Source organism: Podarcis liolepis, assembly GCF_965112155.1.
Source record: "Podarcis liolepis genome assembly, chromosome: 8".
Classification (NCBI taxonomy): Eukaryota; Metazoa; Chordata; class Lepidosauria; order Squamata; family Lacertidae; genus Podarcis; species Podarcis liolepis.
In genome coordinates, this window is record NC_139560.1 from 35495021 (window position 1) to 35509361 (window position 14341).

The window sequence follows — 14341 nt, forward strand, 5'->3', positions numbered from 1 at the left end:
GTTATAACAAAATTCTTTATTCAGTGTATAAAGGGTTTTGTTACAACATGACCTTTCTTTTTAAAAAAACTAAACCCCCCCCCTCTGTGATGTCACTGTGTATGAGCAGAATTTTAACATGCATTTTTTATTTTTTGCATCAAAAATGCTCTTTTTCTCAGCTTTGTGATACAATGTCTTGAATAGTTGACTCTGGGGTTTTCACTAAACTGCCCATGAATGCTGAAACCATCTGTTTTTCTGGACGTTTGTCAGGGTGAGTGTGGCAGAGGCAGCTGTCTGAAAAGGGACGCTTTGGATGATGAACCAGACCATTGTTTCGGAGCAATTCTCTTGCATTCAGAGGCTCTACCCAAGCGTGCTATGGAGCAATCAAAATCAAACTATTGTTTGTACCGATCATACCGAACTGAAAAGAAGGTGGTGGGATGACCCCATTGTCGATGCAAAGTCTTGTTCAGAGCATCTGTATCCTGGCCAAGATGTAACCGCAGTAGGAAACACACTTGGAAGCTAGAGGGCTCATGCACCCTACTGGGCGGGGGGGGGGGGGGGAGAGAAAAGATCATGCCAGACTAAGCTCTAGCTCGAAGCAAAAAATCTGAAGATGCAGGTCTGCTGGCATTGCCAGCAGTTTCCCTTTGCAAAAATTGTTGACATTAGCACTTATTAATCAATTAAAGCGGATTGGTTTTGCTAAATGCAAACTGGAATTGCAATAAGCAGGATAATTACTAAATATATTTGCTTGGACTTCTAAATGTCAGCGAAGTGGAGGGTGGTGGGGTTTCTTTTGGTTTTTTTGCAGCATCGGAAAATGACATTTTTTTATTGCTCATTAAGAATCATTCACTCCAGTTTCATGCACAATTTAAAGATTTCATAATTTATTTATGATAGAAACAGCAACCGAATCAAAACATATTGTCATGTTCGTTGCTCTATTAAATATGGCTTTTATAAATAAATAAAAATCCATGAAAGATCATCTTCAGCTTATTCATTGAAGGTTATAGATTTTAGTTTAGAATATAGCTGCACTTCATCCATTAACATCTAAGCTTTTTCAGTTGGCCTTGTCACTTCATTGCTTGCATACTAATATCTCCTCATATAAAATTTAATCTGTCGAACTAAATGAAGACATTAGTGGCTGAAAGACATCTTTCATTAAGCAATTAACAAATCTTTCTAACAAATCTACAAAAGCATATGTGTTTATATTTAATAAGTATTTGTATGATCAGGCAATTACTATACATGAGGACATCTTGTTTTTATTTAGTTCTGAATATTTCATATTTTAAGCTCCAATTAAAATGGCAGTAGTGACTTGGTAACTATAACTATACCATAGAAAATCAACAAATTTCATTGGAATGGATTAAGTTACCACACCAAAAATCAAAATAATCATGCAATTCTGACCTCAAGTTGTAACTTAGTTGTTTTCTCACAGATTTCCACTAGCAGACTTTATTTGTTGTTGAATGAATATCCAAAGGCAGAAATGAGTGCAACAAACCTGACTCCAGTTGTAGTTAGGTAATGTACCCCAACAATTTACAATGTGGTATGCATGAGATTAAATTAACCAATAATCTTTTAGTAACCAAATTGTAGCGGACTGTTCGCCACACTGTACCCAGTTCTGCTAAGTTAGGGAAAAGCACATGGCAAATTCTTATTTGAATGGTAGCATCTCAGAATGCAGATAATGGATGGTATGTTCAAGTGACCGTCAGGAAGCATGCGTCACATGGCCTAGATCGGCTGTATCTTGCCAGCAATAAAGAACTGAAAGCTAAACAATAAAAGTGCAGCAGTAAAAAATTAAAGTACTAACAACTTTGTGTTGGTAACACTAAATAAGGAAGGTGGGATGTACTAAAATGATGACCATCTGCACTGACTAACATGGCATTAAAATAGCTTTGCTAATGCTTTCTGCCTTGTCTAGTCTGTTTATATCAGTTTCTGTAGGGAGAGTGTCATGATTTGCAGATTTGTTTGGGTTATCCTTTTATCTGTTGCCATTGGTTGTACTTCGTTTTCCCACCAGCATCGTCTGTTACCAGTGGGGCTCCCAGCTGATGAGATACTTGATAATGTCACTGATAATCTTGTAGTTCTTCATATGAGATATAGGAACATATAAAACTGCCTTGTATCCAGTCAGCCCATTGGTACATTAAGCTCATCATAGTCTACACTTAGGACGCGGGTGGCGCTGTGGGTTAAACCACAGAGCCTAGGACTTGCCGATCAGAAGGTCGGTGGTTCGAATCCCCGCGACGGGGTGAGCTCCCATTGCTCGGTCCCTGCTCCTGCCAACCTAGCAGTTCCAAAGCATGTCAAAGTGCAAGTAGATAAATAGGTAACGCTCTGGCGGGAAGGTAAACGGCGTTTCCGTGCGCAGCACTGGTTCGCCAGAAGCGGCTTAGTCATGCTGGCCACATGACCCGGAAGCTGTACACCGGCTCCCTCAGCCAATAAAGCGAGATGAGCGCCACAACCCCAGAGTTGGCCACAACCCCAGAGTCGGTCACGACTGGACCTAATAGTCAGGGGTCCCTTTACCTTTACCTTTAGTCTACGCTTGCCCCCAATGGCACTTCAAGGTTTCACATGGGGGGGGTATTCCCACTGCTACCTCGAGATGCCAGGGGTTCAACCTCTGACTTGGACCTAGAGAAAAAGTTGGAATATAAGTACAGCCAATCAATCAAATAATTGGAGCATTCCTAGCTGAGATGTTCCATTCTCCCACCTCTTGCATGTCCAGGGGCAGAGCAAGGTGGGTGTGGTCTGCCCTGGGTGTCACCTCCAAGGGTGTGTGTGACAAACTGCTGTGCAGCACTCAATGTCTGTGAGAGACATCATGGCTTTCGGTCCGCCCGCCAGCTCCCCCTCAGATATAGGGCAGCAGGCAGACTCCTCATCGCAGAAAAAAAACCTCAACAACTTTGGCTTCCCCCAGAGTCACACCATTTTTGCTGGCAAAAAATAATAATAATTCAATGTGTGTGTGAGGGGGTGACAATAAATTTTCTGCACTGGGTACCACCTGACCTTGCTATGCCACTGTGTATGTCCCCCACCTTTCCTGCCAATTTTAACATCATTAGTGCATTACCTAGGGAATTTTCTTGTCCACTGTCAAAAGAGTCCCTTCAGCAACCCCTTCCCCCATCCCAACTCTTGCTTAGTGTTCCCTGCCCCGACCTGCCCCTGCCCCCAGTGCATTCTGGAAGAGCTAATATCCCAAAAGAAAAAGGAAACTTGGAGAATAACGGCTCTGTACTTAAAAGTAAGAAAAATATCTGGTTACAACTTTAACCAAAAGTGGATGAACACCTACAGTATTCTTGCTTTGTTTTAATGCATTTTATTATACATTATATCTTGTAAGTTGTAGTTTCTGTAATTTGCTTTGGGATTCTTTCTGGAAGTGGTGCATGAATTGAATGCACTGAAATTGAATTGTAAATTGAAATTAAATTGAAATTATGGTAGGAAAATATGCACCAGACGTCTAGTGAAACCAGCCACCATATTTCTAGGAGATCTCCAGTTTTGGCTTTAGAAAAGCAAATGAAGCAAACAGCCTGATGCAGAGAGAAAAGCCCAGAACCAGCCAAGTTGGAGAGGATGCCAGTCCTCTATCCCTTTATCTGTATATTACTCTAGTAACCACACTGGCTCATCTGTCTGCAGTCACTGCCTGGAAGAAGCAGACAGCAGCTTCAGAAAGTCAGGTGAAGCAGTACTTATGCAAGCCATGGCTTAGAAAACAGGCGGATGCAAGTCAAGAACCATGCCCTTTCTCACTCTCAGGGGTGAAGGACTTTTTTTTACCCCAGGGGCTGCATCTCCTGCTGCTCAACCTTCTGAGGATTGTATACCAGCAGGTACAGCAACAGATGTGACAAGTTAGCCCTGCAACAGAGGTAGTATTTCAGTTCAAGAACACATTCCAACCAAGCAAAAACTCTTGAGGAGGGCATAGAGTAGAGCCAGTGAGAGGTGTGACCTACAAAGGGAGTGTGGCCTAAGAAGAGTCCCACAGGCTACATAGAGAGGCCCAGAGGTCCACATTTGGCCCCAGGTCCTGTGGTTTCCCCAGGCCTGCTTTATCTAGAGCGACTTCTCTTGCAGCCTAAATCATGGCTGCATGTTGCACATGCACGAACACATATCCTGGCATCTTCGTAAATTGGGCGTTGAAGCCATTGTTTAAAGGGGGCTTGCAAATAATGTTTTTGAGAGGGCCTAATTTGCATTTGCTTGCTTGTTTTTATTAATATTTTAATTGAAAGAATTACTATTATAAAGAAATAAAATAAGGGTGGAAAAGAACAAAGATGTGCACACACACGCACACACACACATGTAATATGCTCCCATACATTCTTACATAAACTGATATAGTGTTATTATCCTAATACATAGATAGATGTTAATAGTCTACTATATTCTGTATAAACTCATTCCAAATGTATAAACACATATCTTGTTCATACCCTGACATCGCTCAGATTTCCTGGAATGCTCCCTAGCCAGTGGGATATGATTTAGACTCATGAAGAAGCACTGCTCTTCGAAGAACAAATCCAGGCATAGTGAAATAACATCTAGGGACTTGATGATATTGGCATACATAAGAAGGTAAACACATTTGATAGTAAGTAACATGCAGTTCATTTTACATAGACCAAACACATTTACAATGTTATATCTGCACAGATTTTCAGTGTTTCTGAACTGAGAAATTAACTCTTAACAAAGTTGAATAGCAATCACGTTTAAGAATATTTTTGATATGAAGAGAAAAACTGTTACTTGAAGTGTAAAAAGGTAATGGGACCCCTGACCATTAGGTCCAGTCGTGACCAACTCTGGGGTTGTGGCACTCATCTCGCTTTATTGGCCGAGGGAGCCGGTGTACAGCTTCCGGGTCATATGGCCAGCATGACTAAGCCACTTCTGGCGAACCAGAGCAGCACACAGAAACGCCATTTACCTTCCCGCTGGAGCAGTACCTATTTATCTACTTGCACTTTGATGTGCTTTTGAACTGCTAGGTTGGCAGGAGCAGGGACCGAGCAATGGGAGCTCACCCCATCATGGGGATTCGAACCGCTGACCTTCTGATCGGCAAGTCCTAGGCTCTGTGGTTTAACCCACAGTATCTCATCACATTTTAAGGTACAATGGATGTCCTGTCAGAAATTTATGATACACAATGGAAAGTACAAATGGAAAGTGGGGGTGGCCAACAGATAGGACCTGATATGAAATGAAGCTTCCCAATATAAGCATTAGTGTGTTGATTGTCTGGAAAGTGGAATAGCTCAAAATTAAACTGTGCTCTAGTCAGATTGCATACCAAGAAGGAAATGCCTGTAGCCACCAAGCTACTAATCAGGAATGAGGTCTCCCCCAAAGCTTGGATGTGTCTAGCAGAGGTAGGCAAGTGACTCATGGGGGGAAAGACCTGCAGCTATGGAGTTATTTAAATTCAGCCACCAAGGATTTCTCTCCACTTACAAAACATCCAATATGCAAGTGAAGATTCTAATATTCTCAACCACACTGCTAAACTGGCTGACACAATAGTAGCTTTACCTCATGGCATTCTTACTCAGCCTAAATAAGAGTAACAATAGTAGGCAAATGATCTTAGTAAAGAAGATAATGAAGTAGGACGGAAGGGTCCCAGTAGTACTGGAACAAGAGCACAGCACATTTTCTGGGGTTAGCACCCACGTCCCTCTATCGGAGACAGCAACATAATATCCACAAATCTACTTGGCCCTTGCATACAATAAATAACTCAGTAAGCATAGAACTGAGGAGTGAGTAGCACTTCCCATTTCACCTCTAGTGGTGAAATGTGATGCGCGGTCCCTGAAACAAGTTGTGGTGAAGCAGAAATGAGAAGCATATGGCCCCACAGATGTTTTGGCACTCCAAACTCCATCAGCCCCAGCCAGCATGGATAATAATGGTCAGGAATGATGGGAGTTGTAATCCAATAACATCTGGAGGTCCATCTGGAGGGTTCTTGGGTTCTAGGACTACTTCCTTTGTAGAATGTTTCTTACATGTGTTGTCTCACATACTGCTGCAACTAGACACACTCCTTGCTGTCTCAAATAGCATAACAACAACAGCATGAATGTAACAAGATATAAAATCAACTAAGAGAGCTTAGTTTTAGAATGTCGCTACTATACACAATTGCATTATTTATTTTACATGAGTGAACAGGCAGAAGGAAGTAAAAATAAATTTAATGACGTAAAAACATAAAACAAGCCTTCCTGATCAGGCCAGTAGTCCATCTAGTCCAACATCCTGTTCTCACACAGGCCAACTAGATGCCTGTGAGGAACCTGCAAGCAGGACACAGCACAAGCAAAGTCCCCTCTGCTTCTGACCTTGGAGCAGAGCAGAGCCATCATGGCTAGTGTCTCCTGATATCCTTATCGTCCATGAATTTCTCTTTTAAAGCCATCTAAGTTGGCGGCCCTCACTGCTTCCTTTTGCCTTTTCTTTTCTCCCACCTCTCCTTTTAGTCACCAGGTTTGGGAGCTGCAACAGTGGCATTCTTCCATATCAATCAGAGGGTACCAAAAGCAGATGTGCAGTGCCTTTCAAGGGCTGAATGTTTCCCAAAGCAACTCTGATTGTGAGTCAGAAATAACCATAACCAAAACATTATCTGCTGTTTCAAAGGGGAGACGCTGATATGCAGCAAATAATTGAGAAACTGACTCGTTGAGCAATTAAATTAGAAAAGTTCTTCAATCAATGTGGCAGTGTATTTAACTGCATTTGTATTTTCCCTCCTGTCTGCAGTGATCTAGTCAATCCAAGTGACAAGCAAAACTGACCAGCTCTAGCATGGCTGCCTCCACAGAATGAACCGCATCTGTCATTGTAAAAATAGGTTAACTTTAGGATTTCCTGCTGCAATCACAGCAAAAATAGTTTCCTAAGAGGTCTCTGAACTTGTTACACTTGTTAGTGCCATCATTGAGGGTAGGCTAACATTTTGTGCCCCAATACTAGACAAACTGGCAATGGCTAAATTGTTTATTTTTGTATTTACAGCATTATGATCCTGTCAAGGGCAAAACAATTTTATTTCTGCAAGCATAAAAAACAACAACCACGTTTCTGATAAAATCAACAGTCCAACAGGCATGTATTATGAAGTTAATAGTCTGTCAAGACATTAACAATGTTGATTCCTGAAGAGAAGTCGAGAATTTTTAAAAGACAAAACGGTGTTTATCAGATGGGACAGATTGCTGCTTGTCTGACCGACTTAGTTTGTGTGACAGAGCTATGAGCTGCCTTTGGGTTCACAAGTCCTTCAAAACCAAAGATTCATGCTAATAGAAAGCTTTTCAGTGGAAAGCTCCCAACAATCTGAATTAAAGTTTTATTTATTGGCTTTGACCATCTACTTCTGTTATCAACCATAAGGGCCCGCACACTTCATCAACTCTCAACAATAGCCGCAAGCTTGGACAATCTGTCTTGTGTCTTCATTGGGGTAAAACTTCAATGGAGCAGCATCGATTAAAGAGCAACCCACGCATAAAATGGAAACTCATTAAAATGGACTTTTTCAAAAGGGGGGAAAACCTCCGTTCCAATTGAATTGAACTGTTTTTATTTAGGAGATGAAAGGTCCATTACCCAGCTATACATTCATGTGGTCTTGGCTTAAGTGCTTTCTATTTGACTTCAAACTTTGGTTCCTTCCCATGTCTTTTTGAGGCTTTCAGAGCGCAATGGGAATTCAATCCTTACTGCAGACAGTGTAAACCTTATAACAACAACTCAGGGACCTTTTATGTTTATCATTTTGGCAACATCTCTTTTATCTGGGTGACTGGGGAAAGAACAACGGGCTGCTTTCACATGTATTTGTGCAGATTTTTAAACATTCTTCCAAATTAGATGGATGCCCTCTAAATAGTAGAGGAAGCTAAACATAACCCAGGTGTAGTCATTTGCATTATAGATGGAAGACTGCATAAGCGGTAGACGTCAAGATAGCTTTTCTGAAGTGTTTATATGCAAACTGACTTGCAGCTTACTGCCTGAAAACCTCACCTTGAACTTATTATGAGGGCAATAATAATATAAAAACCACACTTGGTAACCTGCGCTACATGGAAACTTTTATTTAACACACAGCATGCCTGTAAGTGTGCAATCTACAAAGCATGATCAAAGCTAAGTAATAATATTCCAATTGCCTTCGAAGGAGATGATTGAACACTAAATGAAATGAACTATATTCTCAGTTACATACATATACTGAATGTCAAGGGAAATTTGTTTAACACTGTGCAGCTACAAAGAAATATTCACTGAGTCTGCTACTAAAGAGCCTGACAGTGGAGGAAAATGAATCCAAAAACATTATTTAAAAATCATTACATCATGTCCTTATGTGTTCAGATGCCTTTCAATATACAGACTCTTAAGTCCACTTCTAGTAGATTGTAAGCAATTACAATCTTTTTCAAAGTCTTGCTTTCAAACCTCATTATATAAAAAATATACTCAGCCCAAACACACTATTAGGCAACAGGATCAGTTCACTGCAATGCTATAAAATGACTTCATCAAGAATTCAGAACCAAACTGGTTTGCTAACCAGCTGGCTGTGTAACATTGCCATTGACTTTGAAGACGCAAAACTGCTAAAATATAATACAGCAAATTCAACTTTTTGACAACTTCCAAGGCCAAAATAAAATACTGTACTCTGTACAACACACATTTTCAAAAGTAAATAGATCTGGAAGGTTAATAGGATATTCCAATTCTATTTTAATATAAATCTATATATTATTTCCTAAAAAGGAACAAGAGTCAATAAAAAAGTAAACACTCCAGGAACTGCTTACCACTCCCCGTGTGGTGGCAAAAAGTGTCACTACTGCTTCTCAGGAAAAAAAATATATATTCCAAACTGACTCCACCCAGACTTGTCATTGGCTCCTTCTGGGCAGGAAGGTGTAGAAGATGCCTTCCTGACTCAATGGAACTTTGCTTAAGCATCAATGTCTTCTAGCATGTGTGTTTCTGACCTTGCTCTTCAGTCCTGACTCCTGACTTGTTATACTCGTCCGGCTTTCTGGTTTGCCATCTGACTCTGAATATGATTCTGACTTCTGGCTTAGTATTACTGATCCTACCTTCTGGTTTTCCCTTGGATTCTGATTGCCCTCAGATCCTGACTCCAAGTTCCAGGCTCTTGATTCTTTCCAAACTATTACCCAGTGGAATGATTCCTTCTCACGATCTGGACACTAAGCTTCTGTTACTGCAGTCCAAGATTGCATTTTCTTCTTCAACGGCTATGTTGTTCAAGTCCAGTTTGTGGTCAGCTAAATTGTGATTGTATGATTATCAAGCTTTTGGCTGCTTCTCAGTTTCTCTTACCTGTATTAAAACAACTGTAAACCTTCCAGCAGTCTAGCATTGTACAGTCTCAGCCATAAAATGGTACTCTAGAGTGTAGAGGTAGAAGTAGGAGACAGAAAAAGCCCTGGTTTAGATATTTCTAACTTTATCAAAGAGGGTGGGGGTACTCAGGATTTCATGTATGTGGAGGAAAGAGTTTCATCATAGCCCATAGCCAGCATGGGAGCAAGCATGTAACAGAGAATCTTCCGTCAACGGTTAGAAGAAAATGGTTCAGATATGCAAAAACAAAACAGGATTGCACATCACTTGCCCCATGGGACCTATTACTATGATGAATGTAACTCAGCTTGTCTGGGGCGTCACAGAGGGCCAGGGAAAATTCCATGATTACAAAAGCACATCACAATCAGGGGACTTGCCTCTAGGTCTCTGGACAGCCCAGGCTGTATATTGTGTTCCGTTCATGAATGTAGCCCAGCAGCAAAGTTTGGGTGTTAACATGAGATATTTTGGAAATGTATAAAAGAGGGAGGTCCCAATAGACTCCTTTAATTGGATTACTACTCATTTAAGGCACTCTGTTTCATGAGTACCTTTCAGATACTTAGTACAGGTAGAATGAACAGGGGAAAGGTGGCAAGATTAGTATCCCCAGTAAACTGGGGATGGAGCAAAAAATAATTCAGGCACTGAGGTCAAGGAAGATAGTTATAGATTTGGGATTCAGTCTGGATGATATCCATGGATCCCTTCGAAACCTGTGATCCTTTGTAGGTGAGGGTAGAATATATAAGAGGAAATAATCCAAAGCAGTTCCTTTGTTAAATACTGCCATTTATGTTGTCCTTACTGAGTTGATAGTGACATCACCTTGTGAGGTAATAATCAAAGTGTTAGCTAATACTGGGAACTGGAGACACAGGGGCATGTCTTACTCTGTTCTGGACCTAAAACCAAGTTTGCGACTTTCCTAAAAACCACATAGGGAGGCAAGATCTGCTGGAATGTTAATGCAGTGAGCCCCCTAATCTTATGCTCTGTCTACATTGCTCTTCATTCCAGAGGAACCAAACCCTGAATAAATACTAGAATCGAAAACGTTTTTATTGCTCAGAGACTGGTGAGTGGGTGTGCAACACTGTTGTTGTTGTTGTTGTTGTTGTTGTTGTTGTTGTTGTTGTTGTTGTTGTTGCTGCTGCTGCTGTTGCTGCTGTTGCTGCTGCTGCTGCTGCTAGTAATAATACTATCTTTTTCCCTAATGGGACTTAAGGTGGTTTACAGATCAAAATGGAAGGCACCATGTTGGGTATCCCTCTCCTAGTGGATAACCATTATTTCTATTAATACTTTCTACAGAAGGAAACTTTAACAACTCTTGTTTCCAAAACCAAACCAATCAGAAGTGTCACTTAATTCTGAATTCCTAGGTGCGTTCCAGGTACTGATCCTCACTTGATGACAGCTTCCAACAAGTATGTGTGAGAAATCATCTATCTTTATCAAATTCTGCTTTGGAAAAATAAGTTTTTCCATTGTGAAGCAATCACTTCATTGTGCAAATTTTACCCAGCCACACTTATTCATTGGCAGCAGTGTTAACAAAAAAAGTGTTTCTAGAGACTATTTACAGTATAGCAAAAACATTTAGTACCAGTAGCTTAATCAAATGTAAGAACATCAGACAGATAGGGTGTTTTTTTAATTGTCTCATTTAGTTTTGAAACATAAGGCCCTGTTCACTTCATTTAAGTCTCACAATGAAGGGAAGCCTGATCAATCTGTCTTGTGTCTTCTTAGGGCGAGACTGCAATTGAGTGGAAGCAACAGATGAACAAAGCCCACATTCAAATCTGTAGCTCATTAAAATATGTTAAAAACGGGGTTAAATCTCAATTGTAAGTGAACAGTGGTTGGCTCCTTTCAGCTACATACATTTGATTAATAAACCATACATTCATTAGCTCTGAACCAGTAGTCTTCCAAGTTAAATTTGAATAAATAGCTCTACTGTTTAGACCTTTAACTAGCCTTGAAAAATGTTTAAGCAGGGAAAGTTTTCTCCTTCGGTTGTTTTGGAGAGTCCGCCCCCCCCACGCACATACTAATGACAAGGAACTCATGGAAAAAATATATATCAAAATGTCAATTCCTTTTTGTGACTCTTTCTGTGGACATACAACAGAGTTTAGATGATAGATAGATGATAAATAGATAGATAGATGATATAGATAATGATAGATAATGATAGATAGATAGATAGACAGACAGATAGATAATGATATATAGACAGTGTTTTTAAAATGCATTCAGTATCAACTATTCCACAAAAACACTGTCTGTGAGGAGTGACTGTAGCCTGCTTGTAAGTGAGGGCCTAATCACATGTAGGAGATTAAGGTGAAACAGAAAAGCATGTTGCTTGGAGAGCTGTCTATAAGCCAAGGAGGAAAAGACATAGAACAGGGGTAGTCAATGTGGTACTCTCCAGATGTTAATGGACTATAGTTCCTATCCCTGACCATTGGTCATGCTGGCTGGGGCTGGGTGCTCATGGAATGCACCATGTTGGCCATCCTTGAAGTAGTAGAGGAAGGTTCTCCTGTGCTTTTCTTTGAACCCAAAGAAGCATGGAGACAAGGATGAGTTTGTCAGAAGTGGTATATGTGCAACTTCCGGACCAACCTGAAGGGCAGCCCCATATGTAATGCTTTACATTGCTGAAGCTTCTAATGCATTGCTCGCTGCAGCCAGGCTACCCCTGCCCACAAATAGATCTAGCCATAGCTGGGAAATGGTGCTGCCAGTGACGATGTTGGGCAAAGGATCTCTCACCCTACCCCAAGTATGCACCTGCTCCTCCATGGAGAGTGCATCCCTATCTAGAAAGGGCAAATTAAATACAGTGGTACCTCGGGTTACATACACTTCAGGTTACATACGCTTCAGGTTACAGACTCTGCTAACCCAGAAATAGTACCTCGGGTTAAGAACTTTGCTTTAGGATGAGAACAGAAACCGTGCTCCGGTGGCGCAGCGGTAGCAGGAGGCCCCATTAGCTAGAGTGGTGCTTCAGGTTAAGTACAGTTTCAGGCTAAGAACGGACCTCCGGAACGAATTAAGTACTTAACCCGAGGTACCACTGTACAGCTCAATTTCCTGGACCCAGGAAACACATCCACAAGGCCTTTGTCTCCTCAGAACACAACCTCAGCGGAATTGTGTATAATTACATAAAGTGCCACAGAACACTCATTATTTGAGAATATGCTGGGTAACCCCAAAGAGACCTGGTGCAAAAAAAGCCTTTAAGCTCTCTGCCCTCCTTAGGACCTAACTTGTGCAATTTCAACCAGCCTGCTTTCGGCTGTGTAGTGTTGAAACTGCGCAAGTCAAATGTGCGTAATATGAGGGATATTTTGTGCTTGCAAATGAAAGGAAATAATCCGAGTTTCTCCCCTCTTTTATAAACACAAAAGACTACATTTTGCTTTTTCTGAAAATAATAATCATTTTGTTTAGAAAATCCTTTCAGGAGCCACGGCATTCTTCTGATCACTCTGAAAAGACAAAAAGTTATATGTTGGTGTGTTTAGACTGTGATAGCCCACCCCACCCCTGTGTACTATATTGCTTTTCTCCTACTTGACTCTTATTGATGCCAAATGTGGGTCAAAAAGGTAAGACTGGTCCTCCTTTGTACCCAAGCAATGGAATAACAGGGACATCTGTTTTCATATGGTTCTTGACACAGACCACCAGAAATTTGGTGTCGTGCTGTCCAACCTTGTACATCACTGCAGAACAGCATCAGATTTTCTGATTGATTCTGACAAGTCACTGACAGTTTTTGAGGTGAAATGCATACATGACAAAGGGCAAGCAGAGGCTGCATATGTCAGCCACAACTCAGCCTGGTTGCAAAACTGCATATTGCCTGTCTATACTTACCCCTACTTGCCTGTTTCGCCTTTTCCCTATGATCTCCAACCATACACTCTCTTATGCCCCCAGAATTTCCATGATAGGATTTGCGTGATAATTATTTGGGGAGAAACTCAGTGCTGCAGAATTAATTCTTTGTATGAATTCATTATTATGCCCATGAGGAATACTTGATATACTTGAGTCATGGAATTGTCGGGAAACATTTGGCTGTGTTTTCATGTAATTCGAGGCTACAGAACTGCAGAGTTTTGTTGTTATCCCCATTTTAACTATGCAGCACCAACTGGTTCCAATTTCCCTAGCAGAAAGTATAAGATCCCAACTGCTGATGTAAAGGGGTTAACCTGGGGTATGTTTCAGTAAAATATAGACATAGATACATCGGCTGACTTCACATGGGTTTACCAGCTTCAAAACAACAGTTCATAGGGTTAGATATGTATTTTGTTCTCTTCCATAAAGCAGATGCTATTTTGCAATTCAGTAACCTGTCATTTGTGGTAAAGCTTATAAGCCTTTAGAGGCAAAATAGGCCCCCTGGAGCCTGCCATCCATTAATACCAATAGCCTTGCCCTCTTTGGCTAAGCAGTAAGAGCTAAATGGTAAGAACTGTTCTGCAGTGGACCAGACTGCCTTGAAACATCATGAGTTTTCCTTTCCTGGAGCTATTTAAGCAGAGGATAGGCAGTCATCTGTCAAGGATACTGGGGTTCCAGGATTCCTGCAGTGATCAGGGGCCGGACTAGAGGATCTCAAAGGAACCCTCCCAAAGTCTATCATTCTAGGTTTTATCACAGGTAAACAGGGACTTGTGGCCACTGGGGTATTTTAGAAAAGCAGGGAGAAATACAGGTCTGTTCCTAAAGTAGCAAGGCAATCCTAGGCATGTTTTCTCATAAGTCAAATGTTCTTATTCCCAAGCTGTCTGCCTAATTG

General features: G+C 41.1%; 1 protein-coding gene and 1 long non-coding RNA gene across 3 annotated transcripts in view; both read left to right on the plus strand.

Annotated features, from left to right (window-relative positions):
* The window catches only part of CYP7B1 (cytochrome P450 family 7 subfamily B member 1), a 103725-nt gene that overhangs the window by 26060 nt on the left and 63324 nt on the right, over window positions 1–14341 (plus strand). The gene's annotated exons all lie outside the window — the stretch shown is intronic.
* On the plus strand, window positions 8947–11502 carry LOC310713634. 2 transcript variants are annotated; one of them, XR_014529367.1, is made up of 3 exons: window positions 8947–10032; window positions 10816–10931; window positions 11257–11502. It is a non-coding gene; the product is annotated as an uncharacterized lncRNA (long non-coding RNA). The 2 variants fall into 2 exon arrangements; XR_014529368.1 differs by lacking the exon at window positions 8947–10032 and adding an exon at window positions 10534–10579 and having other exon boundaries at window positions 10887–10931.